Raw genomic sequence first — 20081 nt, 5'->3', positions numbered from 1 at the left:
TGCAAGTCTGCGTGGAACAGTTATGCGCTGTTCTATAAATGGGCGTGTGTGATTTTGTGCAGAACTGCCATTTCTGCCCCGTTTTGGTACTTTACATCCATTAGAAAGCTATTTTGTGCCAAAAATTCAGTGCAGAAGTAGCACCCGATGATCAACGCCATATATAGAATTTCCCCCTATAGCATGTAAGTGTGAGGGGCATCAACATGAGAGGGGCTGCCACTCACACATGCCACTTGCAGTTAATTGTGCCTTTGCTGCATTTGGAAAGCCACAGTCATACCAGGTCTATGGCTGTGGGTGCCTAAATGTAAGATAGGCTGATACTGGGTTATGCTAGTATTCTTTAATGGAATCTGGGTGTCCAGATGCTGTTTATTGTTTCTTTTATTTAAAAAAAATGTTTATCCTACACTATCCTACTATTCTAGGCGGGTTACAATAAAACATACACAAGATAAAACCAATAAAAATAATATACAATAAATGTACTAAAAAACAACACATAAAAATACATATTTGCAAGCAGATCATAAAACAAAAAAAGATAAAAACAGATACAAGTTAAATCCAATAAAAATAACATACAATAAATGTACTCAAAAACAGCACATAAAAATACATATTTACAAGCAGATCATAAAACAAAAAATATAAAAACAGATACACAAGTTAAATCCAATAAAAATAACATACAATAAATGTACTCAAAAACAGCACATAAAAATACATATTTACAAGCAGATCATAAAACAAAAAAGATAAAAACAGATACAAGTTAAATCCAATAAAAATAACATACAATAAATGTACTCAAAAACAGCACATAAAAATACATATTTGCAAGCAGATCATAAAACAAAAAAGATAAAAACAGATACAAAAGTTAAATCCAATAAAAATAACATACAATTAAATGTACTCAGAACACATAAAAAGGCACATTTACAAGCAGATCATCAAACAAAAAAAGATAAAGCAATCTCAAATAAGATGTCAGCTGCTTTCTAAATTGAATGACAGAGCTGATCGTGTAAATCTCTATTCCACACTATGGCACCTTCTATATAAAATATTGAGGCGCAACACTTCAGTTCTTACTTGATGAAAGGAAGGCACAGGAACAGCAGTTTGTCTGTTGAACGAAGGTGATGCGTTGGCTGATATATCGTAAGGGAGGTGGCAGTAGAGGATCCGCATCATTATTTAGGGCCTCTTTTAGTAAATAGCGCTAGCGATTCCCACCATAACCCATTCATTTTCCGCATGGGAATTGCTAGCGTGATTTACTAGAGAGAACGTTATATGCCTCTGTACTGAGAGTCAATGCAGTTGTTCAAGTGTTGGAGTAATATCTTAAAATCTCAACAAGCCTAAAAACAGGTGAGCGGCAGAGTTTTGTACCACCCAAATATAAAGAGATGAGATACTTTATACAATTGTTCTGAAATTTTCAGCCGCTAGCAAATAATGAAGCTTCTTAACCACTGTAATGTAAAGAAAACCTTCTGAAGCATACTTTTAATCTGAGACTTTAAAGATTAAGAAGCATCTACCAAACTTCCAAATATTTAGAGGGAGGGGCACCTGGATAAAAAGAGAACCTGCATTTTACAGATGTTCAACTGTAGTAAATTCATTGGTATTTGAGAATAATAATGCTGACTCTGGCAGTGTAATATCTGATAGAAAGTTATCCTTGTTTAAATTACCTTCTTTGGATGAATTGGTTTCACATCTGAGAAAACTTTCGTCTTCCTTTTGTGTACTAGACAGCCATCCTAATAACTTTCTAAAAAAATAAAAAAAAATCCTCCTTCAGTCTTTTCCATATACTTCTGATTATGTAGAACAGATATTTTTCAAACGTTCAGGAAGAGACTGAGAAAATCTTACACCGGTTCCGAAAAATTCAAATGTACTTTTTTATCTGACATTTCTAACTATCGCCTGATTACTTCTCTCCCTTTGTTAACCAAACTATTACAGATTATAGCGGCAAAACATTTAACAGAATACCTTGAGAGTCATTGTATTTTTCCTAGTTCACAGTCGGGTTTCGGGAGCTTTTTCAGCACAGAAGCTGTAGTGACATCAATACAAAGTATTTGCTAGGCAACAGATTAGTAGGGCCAATAGATTTCCAATCATGCAATCTGGGCTGCGTTCGACTTATTCCACCATGAAGGTACTATTGTTATTGGATTTCTATAGTATTTGCAATGTGGCTCTTCAATGGATAAGAGGTTTTCTGAAACAGCGGCCAAAACAAGTTTAAAAAAATCTGACAACTATTTTTTTTCCTGGATTCTAGATTGCGGAATTCCATAGGGTCTCCCTGACTCCCATCTTATTTAGGGTTCCTTTTACCAAAAGGGGGGGGGGCTGCACTGGCGTCAGCACATGCTTTTTAACACGCTCTGAGGACCCCTTTTACTGCAGCAGGTAAAAGACTTATCTTTTTTTTTTGTTTTTAAGAAATGGCTGCGCATCAAGCGAACCACTTGCAGCGTGATCTTTTCGGAGGGGAGCACCCATTGAGCTGGCGGTAAGGGCTCCTGCGGTAACCTGGCTTCACGTAACACTGCCCAACTACGGCTGAGTAAACACCGGCGCTACAAAAATAAAAATACTTTTGTAGCGCTCAAAGTGGCACACGCTGGGGGTAGGAACTACTGCAGCAGCCCAGCAGTAGTTCTGGGTTACCGAGCGGTAAGCCCAAGTTGGGCTTACTGCTGCTTTGTAAAAGACCCCCTGAATCTTTTAATGCCACAACTAGCTATTACCCATTCCAAGGCTGACTTTCAGATTCATATATTTATGCAGATGACGTTACAGTGTCCATTCCTTTTTCTGATTCACTAAAGGAAATCATTAAACAATAGAACACGTGCTTAGCCTTTTGGACAGTTGGACATCAGCATTCAGAATAATGCTAAGCAATGATAAAACTAAATTTATTGTACAATCTTAGTAGCAAATGGTATGACTTTTCCACTAGAAAAACGACTGAAGCTATCGGGAGTTATCTTTGATGAAAATTTGTCATTTGATCCACGTGTAACAGGCTGCATAGAGAGGGGTATAGCCAGCAGAAGAAAGGAGGTGTTGATGCCCCTCTACAAGTTGTTGGTGAGGCCCCAATTGGAGTATTGTGTTCACTTTTGGAGGCCGTATCTTGCTAAAGATGTAAAAACTGGAAGCGGTGCAAAGAAACGCTACAAAACTGGTATGGGATTTGCATTGCAAACCATACGAGGACTTGCCGACCTGAACATATATACCTTGGAGGAAAGGAGAAACAGTTTTCCGGAGACGGGAAGGCGGTAGAACTAGAGGACATGAATTGAGGTCGAAGGGGGGCAGACTCAGGATTAATGTCAGGAAGCATTTTTTCACGGAGAGGGTGGTGGACACGTGGAATGCCCTTCCGTGGGAGGTGGTGGAGATGAAAATGGTAACGGAATTCAAACATGCATGGGATAAACACAAAGGAATCCTGTTTAGAAGGAATGGATCCACAGAATCTTAGCAGAGATTAGGTGGTGACGCCGGAAATTGGGAAGCATAATCGGTGCTGGGAGGACTTCTACGGTCTACGCCCTAATTGTAACTGAATAAATATGGATGGGCTGGAGTGTAAATTTTAAGGCGTTTTGACATTAGCTTCAGAACTTAGTACAAGAACAGTGCTGGGCAGACTTCTACGGTCTACAACCTGATCATGGCTGAATAGATTTGGATGGGCTAGAGTGTAAATTTTAAGGGGCTTCAACGTTAACTTCAGAAAGTTTAGTACAAGAAGAATGCTGGGCAGACTTCTATGGTCTGTGCCCTGAGAAAGGCAAGGACAAATCAAACTCGGGTATAAAGTATCATATACCATGTAAATGAGTTTATCTCGTTGGGCAGTCTGGATGGACTGTTCAGGTCTTTATCTGCCATCATTTGCTATGTTACTATATGTTACTCTTTGGGGTTCTACATGGAATGTTGCTACTAATTGGGATTCCGGAATCTTGTAACTGTTTAGGATTCCAGAATCTTCAGACCTTTTAGTACAGGAAGAGTGCTGGGCAGACTTCTATGGTCTGTGCCCTGAGAATGGCAAGGACAAATCAAACTCGGGTATAAAGTATCACATACCATGTAAAATGAGTTTATCTTGTTGGGCAGACTGGATGGACTGTTCAGGTCTTTATCTGCCATCATTTACTATGTATGTTACTATGTTAAGTTAAGTACATATAAGTATTGCCATACTGGGAAAGACCAAAGGTCCATCGAGCCCAGTTATCAAAAAAGGGTTCTTTTTACAATGAGGAAACTAAGAAGAATAAGATCAAGTCGGAACTTTAATACTTTTTGATCTGTAGCCCAAACTTTGCTATTATCTCAAATAGACTACTGTAATGCTATTTTGTGGGCTTGTCTGAAAGAAGGAGTGGACTGAGAATACTCTGGACCCCCCACCACCACCGCTGCTGCCCCACATGCTACTGCTGCCCCCGCAGTCCTTACCTTGAAGGGGTGGTCTAGTGACTTGTTCAGGACAGAGACGCCAAGGGTGGCCCATCCCAATGCTGGAGATTTACCACTGCAATGCTGGAGACTGAAGGCCAAATGAATTAGATTTTTCTCGCGTGTTCCTGCCAAGTCTTAAACCAGCTCTAGCATTTGTACATTCTTAAAACTGACATATTTTAATTAATAAATAGAAAATAATTTTTTTATTCAAAAATTTACTACACAGTACTTAAAAAGAGATTGAGAAACAAACATCAATGAGAAGAAGAGAAAAACAAACATTAATCTAAGGAACACAACAACAGAACCTCTCTCCAGTAGCAGTCATATTATGGATTTATTAAAAGTCACTCAGGATCTGTATAACACTAATCATTCCATAACAGCACCAAAGACCGTCCTAGGAAAAGGCAGCATTAGAAATATCACGGTGAGCCCAGAGCATCAATACACTTATCGGGAAAATTGAACAAGCTGGATTACTACTATTACAATCAACACTAACAGAATATCTGGCCATGGTCACTCCTGCAAACACAAATACAGAATAAATGACCACAAACTAAGGGGCCCTTTCACTAAAGCTTAGCGAGTGCTAATGGAATTAGCAGCATTAAATGCTGCACGTTTTATTTTATACTTATGGCGCACACTAATTCCCATTAGCGCATACTAAGCTTTAGTAAAAGGGCCCCTAAGAGTAGAAATATGTAAACAATTAGCTTGAAAGCTCAAGACGCCAGACTGTACATGCAGCACAACACCAGAGAAACAGAAAATGTAGCATTTCCTTAGGTACAGCGCAAAATCTAAAGACAGCAGATGTCAGTTCCCAAAACTGAGAGCACCAGGCATAAAACTGTAGAGGAACAAAAATAAAAAGAACCTCTCGCAGATGGTGTCCAAAATTTCTATATTAAAATAGTCTTCAAACAGGGTAAGGGAGACTCGACACGACTGGCCTGTATCAGGGGTCTAGGAACTTGTCATGTCATACGTATTCCCAGAAAGGTCATCAAAAAATGTCTCCACTTGCTAGTTTGTATGTTTACAGAGATGGCGATTAGCCAGTGATTTTATGTCCAAGCGCTTTCTTTTTCTTAGAAGCTACCGAGTGGAGACATTTTTTTGTAAAGAAATATTTTGTATTGTTTTGTTGTTTATATTTTGTGTGTGATTTGTTCCCTGCTTAGACTTTTAAAGATATAGCAGGTTATAAACAAAGTTTTATTATTATTATGACCTTTCTGGGAATATATATGACAGGGTGGCTGTAGTGTGCGGCTGCGGTGGCCACTAGATCACCAGGGTGGCTGTAGTGTGCAGCGGTGGTGGCCTCTGGTTGCCCGAATGGCCAGTCCGCCCCTCTCTGAAAGCCTTTTGAAAAGGCTTCAGACGTTTCAAAACACTGTAGCTAGGCTTATCTGTAGGTCGTCTAATTTTGAATCTGTGTCTTTTCTCTCGATATGTCTCCATTGGCTCACGGTCAAGGCTCGAGTTGCTTTTAAGCTGTGTGCCATGACATTTGTTTTCTTTCCTATCTGCCACTAAATATTAGACAGACACTCCGGTTTACTTTAAGAAAGCTCTTAAAACTTATCTTTTTCAGCTACGTGATATAATTTGTTTTTTTCTGCTTTTTCCTTACACTTTTAGCTTTATAGCTCCCTGGGGATGCCTAAGTTATCTATCTGTAAGCCGAGTGGAGCTTTGCAGGCTACAGGTGTCTAAATGTATGCAAGTATTGGCAGTGCTCCATCAACAGTATCATGAATAGGAAAGAAAACCTGTCAATCATCCATATATTCTTTAATCCACTCCCAGACATGATAACATATGACAGATGGCAGCCATGTAGAATATGGATATTTGGAATTTGCTATACTGCATTCTTTTGACAAGCAGGCTGAAGAGGTTTACAAAAAACAATTAAGGGTGAAGGCACAGGCAGCTCCTTGTGACTCTGGGCAAGTCACTTAACCCTCCATTGCCCCATGTAAGAAGCTGCATTGAGCCTGCCATGAGTGGGAAAGCCCAGGGTACAAATGTAACAAAAATAAAATAGATACTATTGGAGATTCTACATGGAATGTTGCTACTATTGGAGATTCTAGATGGAATGTTGCTACTGTTGGAGATTCTACATGGAATGTTGCTATTCCACTAGCAACATTCCATGTAGAAGGCTGCGCAGGCTTCTGTTTCTGTGAGTCTGACGTCCTGCACGTATGTGCAGGACGTCAGACTCACAGAAGCAGAAGCCTGCGCAGCCACATTGGTGACCTGCAAGGGCCGACTTCTACATGGAATGTTGCTAGTGGAATAGCAACATTCCATGTAGAATCTCAAATAGTAGCAACAGTGGAGGAGTGGCCTAGTGGTTAGGGTGGTGGACTTTGGTCCTGGGGAACTGAGGAACTGAGTTTGATTCCCACTTCAGGCACAGGCAGCTCCTTGTGACTCTGGGCAAGTCACTTAACCCTCCATTGCCCCATGTAAGCCGCATTGAGCCTGCCATGAAAGGGAAAGCGCAGGGTACAAATGTAACAAAAAAAAAATATAATGTATAGGAAAGGAATATAGAAGAGCATTTTAGAAAGCAGGTACAAAAGGAAAATCATATGCCCAAGCTGGGACTTGAAGGCTGTTCGAAATACATGGTAAAATGGACGTCTCTTGCCACTACATGCAGAATGAATGGTCATTTCAGAAATAAAGCCATCCCAAATGTGAATGGGGAAGCCAGCAGGCACAGAGATGTCCATTTCACCAGGCAGGAAGATTTATGCAGTGCAAGAGCAATATGGGCATTCATATTACTGATCATCATAATGTCTGATCCCCCTCCCAACCCCTTCCAGAACATCCGATCCCCTGCCGACCTCCTCCATAACAACCAACACCCTACTGATCCCTCCACAACATCTGATCTATCGACCCCCCCCCCCCTCAAACCTCCCAAAACCCCAGCTGTGATTATCAAACCTTCTTTGGGCCACCCCCATCATTCACTGGCCATCCTCCTACATCAAACCCTGCCCTGGCCACCACAGCGGTGGTTTCCATAGTCCTATCCCCTCCCATCTCGGATCCATCTTGGAATGGGGAGGTAGTTTGGGATGGAAGAGGGTAGACGTGCTAGGCATAAATTTGGGTGTAAAAGTTTATAGAATCTGGGGATAACGCTGATATTTATCTGCTGCCCACATAGGGATAGATTCTGTCAGCAGTGCTCAATACTGTTCTATAAAGGACACTCCAGGATGAGCCATCATCATAGGATAGCATTGGGCGCCAAATTCAGCACTCAACTTTGGGAGGACATACGCAAATTGGATCCCTGCTGTTGTGTAACACCGTGTACATCTTTTATGAATGCCCCGACCCATCCTTGCCTCTCCCATATGGCCACACCCATTTTGCGTTATGCGCGATCCAATTTAGGTGCACATTGTTTCAGAATAGCACATAGCTAAATCGACGCCCACCTACCCTCCTCTCCTCTTTCCTCTACACATTAATTGATTTGTTTGCTTTATTTTTTGTCTATTAGATTGTAAGCTCTTTGAGCAGGGACTGTCTTTCTTCTATGTTTGTGGAGCGCTGCATATGCTTTGTAGCGCTATAGAAATGCTAAATAGTAGTAGTAGTAGCTTAGCTCCAATAATTAAATCATTGGAGCCCATTAACTAATTATTTCGGCCGTCCCTTATAGAATCCAGGGGATTCTGCTGATATTTATCTGCCATCCGAAGTTAGAGCACAATTGTTGTATTCCAGCTATGGAGCTGAATTTCATTACTATCCATAGAGCCAACTTAGAACATTCAGGGGGTGTCACTACTTGTCTACGGAAGCTGCTCTCTGGGTCTGTGGGATGGATGGGCTATTTCTCATACCAGGGCAGTCTGTTTAAGAATAGTAAGCCAGAAGTTGAGACATCTGCTGCAGCTGGGAATTAGCAAATTTCTTGACTGCAGCAATGGAAATTAAAAAAAAAAAACTTCACAGAATTTACAAACCCAAGATACCGAGGTAGCAGAATCCCAGGGTAAAATAGCGCACACAGAATAATTTTACTGTGGATATTTTGTTTTTATTTGTAAGTATACTCTGTACCCATTAAAGGCAGGTACAAATGTCCCTGGATACTTTGCACCTGTGACATGCTTGAATGATATTTTATTTATTTATTTGTTACATTTGTATCCCACATTTTCCCACCTACTTGCAGGCTCAATGTGGCTTACATGGTACCGTAAAGGCGATTGCCAATTCCGGTATGAACAAATACAAAGTGATGTAGTGGTAGGATAAAGTTCATGTGTAACAGATACATTAGGGAATCGTAGAGGGGGAGAGATAGTTTGTGTCCGGTACTAGCTTTGGTTTCATTGTGTTGCAGTTGTTCAAGCATTTAAGTTGGGTCGGTGGGGTTATTGCCTTTTTGATCAGGCTGGTTTTTAGTAATCTCCAGAAGTTTAGGTGGTCATACGTTGTTCTCTTTGAATATACAATATCCATGGACTTTGCACCTGGGCAGTCAAATTAAAATTTCTTAAAGCTGAGCACCTGTTGTAATTCCAGTTCCCATTTCTGTGAAATGGAGCTCTCTGTCCTGAGCAATTGCCTGCTGCAAAGTGAGACTTCCATGAAAGTAAACCACCAGGCTGTGATCCAGGATAGCAGAAAGCCAGTGGTTATGGAAGCCGCAGCTTCAGGATAACATTATTTTTTCCACCAACATTTTTGACAAAATCAGTACAGATGAGAAAATAATTCATCTGTTCTATGGCTTCTTGTGTGATGGTGCAGTGACTCTTGGCAATCATTTAATTGCCTTTGTGTTGAGATTTTAATACAATGCTTTAAAAACCCATATGCAGAAATTCAGAGCCTGAATAGCAGAGGCTGTAGCTTGGTGCAGTGAATAAGAACGGCAGCCTTGGAAAATCCTTCAGTTATTGGTACAGAGTGAGAATTCAAGGACCAGTGAATGAATCCTTGAAAATGTTTTTGTGATCTTCACGAATAGGCTTTGAAGAGGTTTTCTTAAGTAATAAAAGACATTCTAGGAAACAATTAATAAAATATAGAAAGGAAACAGACTCGTGCGGATGAAGGCCAATTGGTGCCTTCCTAACGCAGACCTTCATTCTGTGGAGAATGTCTCCCGTTCTTTTATTTTCCGTTTAGATGCTGCTCCAGAACAGTTCTGATAAGTTAAGACCTTTCTAATGTTTAGTTTGTCCACAGAAACCTCAGTATTTCTTCACGGTACAGAATCTATACTTTGAATACATCAACAGTGAAAGAATGGAACAAGAAAGTGTTTAAAGCTGTAATTTAGGGGGAAGGGAGATATAGAATCGGGAAGGATAATGCTCATTGCACATTGGAGGGACATGTGTATTATTAGCCAGGAGAGCAATCCATTGAAAGAGCGAATTAAGAGGTCTCGCCTGCAAATACTGACGGGACAATACATAGAGTAAAACACGAGTTATAAATATTGGAATTTAATATAAAAGTTTATTGTTAATAGTTACGCAACTGTATTGTAATTATACATGTACACATTCTAAATATATCAAAAGACAAGAGGGAAGGGATAGGGGAGAAAAGATTGGAAAACATTGATGATAAAAGTTTCAGGTTCGTTAACTTGCGATAGAATTATTTGTTATAAGATTTATATTGACGGATATGGACTTGTGAATCCATCAATAAAAATTGTTGAAACAAACAATAGAGGCATAACTTGTATTCCAAAAATAAGACTGAAAAGTTTTGGAAATAAAACCTATGATAACACCAGGAAAGGCAGAAGCAAAGCTGTTAAATAATTCGAAACAAAATCTCTGGACCTGGCTCTCGAAGGCTTTTGTCTGATTCTGTGTCTCTGGGAAATAAGTTTGTGCATCTTTCTGAGCCTGGATTTTTGTTCTTACTGTAGAATACTGATTCCACAGAACACCAACCGCAGACCTGCTCTGTGGGAGCTTTCGCTGCTATCAGGGAAACTCCAAGATAACCCAGTTCAATCTTAGTGAAATATTAATCAGCACAATGCAAAAAAAACCACCTCCCTGCCCCCAGCCCTGCTTCTTCTGCCAGATGTAATTAGCACCTGGCTGCTCTGAACAGTTCATTTTGTGCTTTTCTCCAGAAGCAAACTAATGGGATTACTATAAATTTCCTGAATGGAAATGTTACTGCAGTAGAACAGAAAGAGACTGTTTATCCCCCCTCCCCCTAAATAATAAGAGGTCACTTTTTTTTTTTTTTTTAAATAAACAGAAGCAGATTGGTTGAGTCCAAGCTGCCAGGGATTTAACCAGCCCAGAACCTCAGAGTCCTCCTTTGTGCCTGGGATGAAGGAGAGAGTGAGGGAGACATATGGAAACCCATGTTGGCAGCTCAGGGAGGCATATATAGAAGGCTGACACCTTGCTGTATTACCCAAAGGCCATTGTTAGGTGTCATGGAGGCCATTTAGAGAGTTGGAGGCAGATGGGCAGAAGCAGAAGGGGGTCTGTACCAGGGGCGTAGCCAGACAACAGATTTTGGGTGGGCCTAGGTAAGAAGTGGGTGGGCACCAAATGTTCCCCCCCCCCCCCCACCACCACCACCCAAAAAATATCTCAGCTGGCAGGAAAATGCTTCTTTCCACCTTGGCAGTCTGCAGCAGGCATGCATTGAAAACTGAGCATGCGCAGGTGCCAGTATTGTGGAGAGTAGAATTTTGTTACTATCAGGGGAAAGTCTTCAGCTGACAGAGATTGGGATCTCCACCAGCTACCGCTAAACATGTGCTACTGTTGGGTGGGCCTGAGCCCTAAGTGGGCGGGCCCTGGCCCACCCAGGCCCACCTGTGGCTACGCCACTGGTCTGTTCCCATCCCAATCCACTGTATGGTTTATTCAGGCTTGATGTAGCAGTCATAATGTATTTATTTATTTATTTATTTGTAGCATTTGTATCCCACATTTTCCCACCAATTTGCAGGCTCAATGTGGCTTACATTTGCCGTAATGGCGGTTGCTATTTCCGGGTAACAGAATTACAAATGGTATTGCATTAAGGTGCATACATACATGGTAACATACATGGAACATAATATATATGGAACAGATCATGGTGTGTATATATATATATATATATATATATATATATATATATATATATATAGCATGTGCATACATACGTGGTAAAGAAGAATTCATTATGGTATTGCAAGAAGGTTCTTGATCATTAATAGCAAAGAGTTAAGCAGTCATGTGATAAAAGTTCGGTTTTGTATAGATCGTGTATAATGTTATTATTTAGTATTTAAGATGGATGTTTGTGGTATGCCTTCTTGAAAAGATGTGTTTTCAGTAGCCTTTGGAAGATGGTTAGGTCCTGCATTGTTTTATGGCCTTCGGTAGTGCGTTCCATAGCTGCGTGCAGATGTATGAGAAACTGGTTGCGTATCTGGATTTGTATTTTAGCCCTTTACAGTTAGAGCAATCAGAGCAGTTTACAAATACAGAGTTAAAGGAGAAATGAAAGAAGGCCAGCTTTGTTTAGTATAGATAGGAATCTATAAAACACTCATATCAATACAGCAGAGTTGGGTCCAGAGATGATGGAAGGTTGGGGGGAGGGTTTGAAATAGAAACTGGACAGAGCTCTGGATAGGAGGAAGAGTCTATTGACCTTGCTGTTCATGGGGCTTAAGGGGTTCGGAGTGGTATTCCATGGGGGGTGAGGTTGGGGACCTGGATCAGAGAACTGATAGGGTAAAGATGGTGGGTGGGGTAATGTGTGTCGGGGAGGCACTGCCGTGGTCTCTATGATACTGTGGCCTCTTTGCCACTGCATGTAACACGGTTCCTTGCCTTGAGCCAGTATTTGCAAAGCTGATTATGGGGGTCCTTTAACCAAATGGCAGTAAAAGGGGCCCTTCAGTGGTATTGGCATGCAGGTTTTCCCCACGCCACCGGTAAAAGGGGATATTTTTTCCAGAAGGAAATGGCAATGCATTAAGCCAAGGCATTGGTGTGCAGCCGTTTGCCCTTCTGCCTCCTATTTAGGAGGTGGTAGGGGTCCAACAGTAGCCCGGTGGTAACTGAGCAGTGCATGGCGCTTACCACCGGGCACTTCCCTACATATTTTCTAGCACTGTAATCATCACATGCTGGAAGCTGGAACCACTGCCGGGTTCCTGAGAGAGCCTGGTGGTAGAACCAATTAGCGTGCTTCGCGCCTTCTGTCTCACTGCACCCTGCGCCTGGAATAAACTTACTGAGCCCCTACGTCTTGCCCCATCCTTGGCCACCTTTAAATCTAGACTGAAAGCCCACCTCTTTAACATTGCTTTTGACTCATAACCACTCGCCTCCACCGACCCTCCTCTCTTCCTTCCCGTTCACATTAATTGATTTGATTTGCTTACTTTATTTATTTTTTGTCTATTAGATTGTAAGCTCTTTGAGTAGGGACTGTCTTTCTTCTATGTTTGTACAGCGCTGCATACGCCTTGTAGCACTATAGAAATGCTAAATAGTAGTAGTAGTATGCGTGCAATGACGTGGTGTTACAGGTACCGCCGCTTCGTAAAAGGGCCCCTAAATGAAGTAAGTCTAAAATTCAAATCTAAATTTAGGCCACTTGACAGCATACGGCACTGCAACTAAGCTATGGGTATTTAAGGGGCTCTTATCCTTCTACTCAGCAAGACTTTATTTTCATTAACTAATTTCACAAGGGGCTCTGGAGAACAGCGTTGGAGGAAATCCCCTGGGCATAGGCCAGTATTTAGCAATCTTCTTAAAGAGGGAAACGGCACCAACGAATATAGCCAGAGAATTTATCCAGCAAACTTGACAGCTATTTGTGCAATCAACTGAACTGTTTATCTTTAACCAAAGAGCCTGAAATATCACCATTAACTGGCTCACGTCAACTGTGCTGTGGCCTGTCTCCGGCTTCTCTCGTTTTAAACTGTTTAATGTTTGGCCAGATGTCAGGTTGTGCAGAGAAAATGTAGCTGGTCCAAGTCTGAATTTTCGAACTCCCAAAGTTCTGTGCACAGATCTTCTGCAATTAGACTGAACTCACATTTTCAGACAAAATGTTTAAATCCCAAAGCTATTTTTAAGAAAGATAACTGAACCTAAAATAGATGCATAAAATAGAAGAAAAGAAAAGCAGACAAACTAAATAGGATAGCTCCTCACATTCTGAATATGCTAAATTAAAAGCAGGAATACGGATTGGCAGATTTGAATTGGGTTTGCCCCCCCCCCCCCCCCCCCCAGTTGTTGTATTGTGTTTATCTTTGGGTTGTTCTTTATATTAGTCATTTTTTTATGTTATGTTATATTTGTTATTTTTATTTTACTTTGTTACCCCATATTTCATATTGTTTTTATACCACTTTACTGTTTCTGTTCAAGAGTGATTAATTCTAAACCTCAAATCTAAAGGCAGCCATTTAAAAAGAGCTAAATTTGCATTTGAGATGTGCATAAACCAGTACTTAAAAGTTTATCTTGTATAAATGTCTCTTTTCCCGTTTTACAAAGCCAAGATACGCATCTCAAAAACCCAAGTGTGTGCATATGGCAAGAGGGCTTGGTCTGGACATGTTTTAGTTGGGACTAGAATGTGCCTAGAAGATACCCATTTCTTCCTCATTTCGGAAGGGGAATAAACACTGATGTCAGGACTTACACCTGACAAACAGTTTTGGAAAACTGCTCCGAATGAGCAGCAGTGAACTGGAGGGATTAGGGGGACCTTTTACAAAGCTCTACTAGTGTTTTTAGCTGGCGGGAAATGCTGAGACGCCCATTATATTTCTGTGAGCATCTCACCGTTTACCACCAGCTGATTTTTACAGTGAGTTAAAAACAGTAGTACAGCTTTGTAAAAGGCCCCCTTAATCCGCCTGTGGTTTCTGCCCCCCCCCCAAAAAAAAAATGCAAACCGGCAAGGGATACTGGTCTCTGCAGCTGCACCAGGAAAACACACATTTATATTTCTTCACTGCCTAAGGTAAATGTGTATTTGCTGGTTTTCAACCTGTTGACATTTGTTGTTGTTTTTGTTTTGTTAAATGAATGTTTATCCTGTTCACACCCAGGAATGAGTTTTATATATGATGGCCAAAAAATTGGCACAGAAAAAAAGCGTTAATCTATAAACGGCACTTAAAGTTAGACGCAGTTCATAGAACAGCGCTTACACCCGGGAATTGTGCTTAAATTTAGGTGTGACCATTTACACCAACTGAAATGTGGTGCAAATCTTGGATTGTCAATATTCTACAACTACCCACATCAATTTTAGGAATGCCCCCATTCTGTCAATGACTAGCCCATTTCCGCATCCCCTTTTTGAACTTGTGCATAAAATGTAGGTGCATATATTTTAATAAAATTTATCACCAATAAGTGCTTATTAACAAGCCAATTATCAGTGCTAATTAGCTCATTCAATTAAATTTATTTATTTATTTATTACATTTGTATCCCACATTTTCCCACCTATTTGCAGGCTCAATGTGGCTTACATAGTACCATAAAGGCGTTTGCCAATTCCGGTGTAAACAGTTACCCGGTGATGTTATGGTAGAATCAGTTTCAAGTAGAACAACATATTGGGGAATCACATAGAGAAAGAGTTACGTTATGTCCATTACGTTCTTTGGTTTCATAGTGTTGCCCAAGTTTGCGTATACAAATTTTAATGACTTTAATCAAATTTATGGACCAGTGCATAAATGTCCATGTCTCCTGCGTTTTAGAACAACCTCTAAGTTGAGATTGTTTTCAAAAATGCTAATAAAACTTGAGATGGCCTGACCTGGACATCTCAATTCCACCGTCTATGCTCTGTTCGGACAGCACCAGCGATCGTCTCATTTCGTGAGAACCTTTGGAGGAATATCCGTATATGTCAATCTGAAGACCCCTGAAAAAGGCCTTTTCGGCCGAAACACGGACCGTGTAGGGTCCAAATAAAACGTTTTTGGTGCTCTTACCATCTGTGGTTCCAGTCTGGCCCTTCTGGATTTCTTCCTCTAGTGTCTCACTAGCCTTCACATTCTCCATTTCCGTGTTTCTGTTCAAGTCACCTGAACACAAGAGTGATGGTATTGGAAATTCTGAAATGCTTGGAGCCTACTAAATGCTCTTCCTTTAAACAATTTGCTGATTAATCTCTTTTGAAAGTGTACTATGCATTCAGTGGGTCTTCTCTAAAAGTCCTTGCATAAGTTTATTGTGCACTGTGCCAAGATTTACAGGGAAAGAGTAGAAAGTTTAAGTTAATTAATAAATACTGTTCAAGAAGTGGTAGCGAGCATAATAAACTGTAAATAAACCGAAGCGCCTGTTTGCTAAAGTAAGGTACAGTTTTACACTTACCATGCGTTAAATGCAAAAATTAATGCATGGTAAGTGCAAAACCTGTGAGTTAACTGTTGGAGGCATTCCAAGTGAGTTCCCATTCAGTTACTGTATTGACAATTACTGCTGGTGCACTTGGGGGAGTGGGGGGGGGGGGGTCCCTTTTTCAATGTGACGGTACGGGCTTACTGCTTACTAAAAGGAAAGTACAGCCCCGCAGTAGTTCCCTCCCCCAGCGCATATCTTTTCTGGCGCTGCAAAAATATACGGTAATCAGGCAGTTCTGCGTGCTGCCCAGTTACCGCTGGGTTAGCACGGGAGCCCTTACCGCCACCTCAATGGGTGGTGGTAAGTTTTCCCCCCTAAAATGGGTACATGGCAAGTGGTTCAGTTGCCGTACAGCCATTTCTTGAAGAAAAGATACACCTACCTTTTACCCACTGTGGTAAAAGGGGGACCTCGGCATGCATGAAAAACATGCACTGACACCAGCGCAGGCCCCCTTTTACATAGTAACATAGTAGATGACGGCAGAAAAAGACCTGCACGGTCCATCCAGTCTGCCCAACAAGATAACTCATATTTGCTGCTTTTTGTGTATACCATACTTTGATTTGTACCTGTGCTCTTCAGGGCACAGACCGTATAAGTCTGCCCAGCACTATCCCCGCCTCCCAACCACCTGCCCCTCCTCCCAACCACTGGCTCTGGCACAAACCGTATAAGTCTGCCCAGCACTATCCCTGCCTCCCAACCACCGGCTCTGGCACAGACCGTATAAGTCTGCCCAGCACTATCCTCACCTCCCAACCATCAGCCCTGCCTCCCAACCACCGGCTCTGGCACAGACCGTACAAGTCTGTCCAGCACTATCCCTGCCTCCCAACCACCAGCCCTGCCTCCCAACCACCGGCTCTGGCACAGACCGTATAAGTCTGCCCAGCACTATCCCTGCCTCCCAACCACCGGCTCTGGCACAGACCGTATAAGTCTGCCCAGCACTATCCCTGCCTCCCAACCTCCAGTCCCGCCTCCCAACACCGGCTCTGGCACAGACAGTATAAGTCTGCCCAGCACTATCCCCGCCTCCCAACCACCAACCCCGCCTCCCAACCACCAGCTCTGGCACAGACCGTATAAGTCTGCCCAGCACACTATCCCCGCCTCCCAACCACCAGCCCTGCCTCCCGATCTTGACTAAGCTCCTGAGGATCCATTCCTTCGGCACAGGATTCCTTTATGCTTATCCCACGCATGTTTGCTGCAGCTTCATAAAAGGACCCCTTATGGAGGCAGTAACTCCACAAATGAAATTAGCATGCAGTCAAGTACCATGCACCACCTGCAGTGCACAGCCCGTTCCTGTTTCCTGTCCCATAACACAATGCACAAGTGACATGTCACAACTCACGCCTGTTTCTTGTCCGTTCCCGGTTCTATAACACAGTGTACAAGTATTATGTCATAGCTCATGCCTGTTTCAATTCAATTCAATTTCTTATATTGCACACAATATCCCACAGGGTTCTAGGCAGATTACACTGGAAGAAGCCTTGACAAAAAGGGAACAACACATGATGATAGAATGTAATAACTAAACAGAGTACAGATAAATCTTCAAAGCTTTACGGAATAAAAAATAAGAAGCAACTTGCCTCTTGGTATGAGAAAGTAAAATTAATGTGAGACTTATTTATATATTTATTTATTTATATATTTATTTATTTATTTATTTATTTACCACCTTTAACCCAAGCTACAAAACTCCTGCATTCAGAAAGAAGTTAAATACAGATTATATAATCTATACAATACATAACTACAGCATCTATAATATCACCTTAAAAACTAAAGATTCTGCTCTGAAAAGAGAGATTTTTTTAACTAGTAAATAGCCCAAAAGTGTATTATCTAAAAATCGAGAATTATATCTATGCTTTGGAATACAAAGCAGATTAGTCAGTTCTGGGCCTGGACCATTAAGAGATTTAAAAATTAAACAGCCTGTCTTTAAATTGCATCCACTTACTAACTGGAAGCCAATGAAGGTTATCCAGCAAAGGAGAAACTCTATTAAATTTACCTTTCTTGAAAATCAATCAGGCTGCGGAACAGCAACCTTTTAAGTTAGATGCCCTTTTACAAAGGCGTGTTAGAGTCCACATGCATGCAGCATGCGCCCAAATGATGCTACCACACCCCCTGGCAGTAATTTCAGATTTGGGACATGCACTGACTGGTCACCTCACGTGTAGCGCATGAACCCTTATCGCTAGATCAATGGGTGATGTTAAGGGCTCAGGCTGGTTTCAGGTTTACCACCTGCCTTTTCCCCATCCCATTGGAAAAAAAAAGCCCTTTTTTGCAGATGTGGTAAAAACTGGCCTGGCATGAACCAAAAACACTTGCCTACACTGCTGCAGGCCACTTTTTACCACGGCTTAGTAAAAACATAGTAACATAGTAGATGACGGCAGAAAAAGACCTGCACGGTCCATCCAGTCTGCCCAACAAGATAAATTCATGTGTGCTACTTTTTATTTGTACCTGTCCTCTTCAGGGCACAGACCGTATAAGTCTGCCCAGCACTAACCCCGCCTCCCAACTACCAGTCCCGCCTCCCACCACCAGCTCTGGCACAGACCGTATAAGTCTGCCCAGCACTATCCCCGCCTCCCAACCCCTTAGCTGACAAACCTAGGTAAAGCAAATTGCAATAATCTAGCTGAGGTAGTAACATAGACTGAGTTATATCCTAACACTCTAATCAGTTAATGAGGAACGAACAGACCCAAGTTGCCTCAATTTAAAGAACATGTTCCTCAATAAGTCATTGAATTTCTTGCTCAGAAGTCAGTAACTTGTTAATTGCAGTGTATTAACTTGTGCGGCTGATACCAGTTCTGCGCTCACGTGCTAACAGTTATCACGCCTTAATTCACATGTAACTGCTTTCTGCTCTTTACTAAACAGGCTTCTAGATGATTCTAGTTATTTGAGTGGTTGTAGAAAAGACTATGGTGTTAGTAGACAGACGTTTTAAAGGTCCAAAGGAAGGTCTTTAAAACAGTATATCTATATCTATAAAATTACTTTTGGGGCAATACTGAGCCTATGGTATTCAGTGATTAAAAAGTGGAAAATTATGCAATATTTAAAAATGCAGGTTACATAACATATTTGGAAAACAAAACGTTTGAATTGAAAATGTAAGCAATAGTATCAGATACCTTTCAGCATTTTAAAGAATAACAGTTTATAAAACTTCAATGTGGAATATGACAGAATTCTTTTAAAAATTGTCTATTAAGATGAATTATGGTGATTACCCAGATTATTCCTGCCTTAATATGTTAAACAGAAGTAGCATGTATTATATTACTGCAGTGCACATAGGATGCAAAAGGATAAGCAAAGCATGAAAAACACCTCATTGCTATATAAATTAATAATCCATCTCAAAGCTGACAGTTCTTTTCCTGCCTGGGAGCAATGGGCCACTAACCTGCGGCCCAGTGCTACCGGGCTATATCTTAAAGAGGTTGGACATTTAAAGAATCTTATTCCCCTGCCCCACATACATAACTCCCCTCCCTGTTTTGTACATTTTGGGGATCTTGCCGGGTATTTGTGACCTGGATTGGCCACTGTTGGAAACAGGATGCTGGGCTTGATGGACCTTTGGTCTTTCCCAGTATGGCAATACTTATGTACTTATGTACACCCCTGTCCTGAAGAATCCATACCACAACCCTCCCATAGGCTCCCTCAGGCCTAACTCATCAAACTTCTGCTGGTTGATATTCAAAGCTATTTAACTGGTTAAATAGCAGTTTAGCGCCAAATATCTGCGGTTAGCAGCTAACTGCTAACTGGCTATATCGAGTTTCAAGTTTATTACAATTTACTATGCCGCCAGCCTGAAATGCCATCTTAAGCGGCTTACAAAGTGTACAAATATATAAGAGAAGGAAATAGTGTATGCACTTAAACAGACAAACGGACAGTGAGGTTAAAGGGGAAGAAATCCGTATATTGAGTAAAAGAGAGGGAAGGAATAAACAGAAGGGATATCACCCAACATAAGCGTGGATATTCAGCTCCAAACAGGTTATATTTAGAGGATAAAATAGGCCTGCATAAATAACTGATGGG

At 41.3% G+C, this 20081-nt stretch overlaps 1 protein-coding gene across 1 annotated transcript in view; it reads left to right on the top strand.

The window, feature by feature from the left end:
- The window catches only part of CACNA2D1 (calcium voltage-gated channel auxiliary subunit alpha2delta 1), a 578231-nt gene that overhangs the window by 375842 nt on the left and 182308 nt on the right, over positions 1–20081 (top strand). The gene's annotated exons all lie outside the window — the stretch shown is intronic.

Source organism: Microcaecilia unicolor, chromosome 10 (assembly GCF_901765095.1).
Source record: "Microcaecilia unicolor chromosome 10, aMicUni1.1, whole genome shotgun sequence".
NCBI lineage: Eukaryota > Metazoa > Chordata > Amphibia > Gymnophiona > Siphonopidae > Microcaecilia > Microcaecilia unicolor.
The sequence above is the reverse complement of the archived record's forward strand: the minus strand, read 5'-3'. Positions and strand labels throughout refer to the sequence as shown.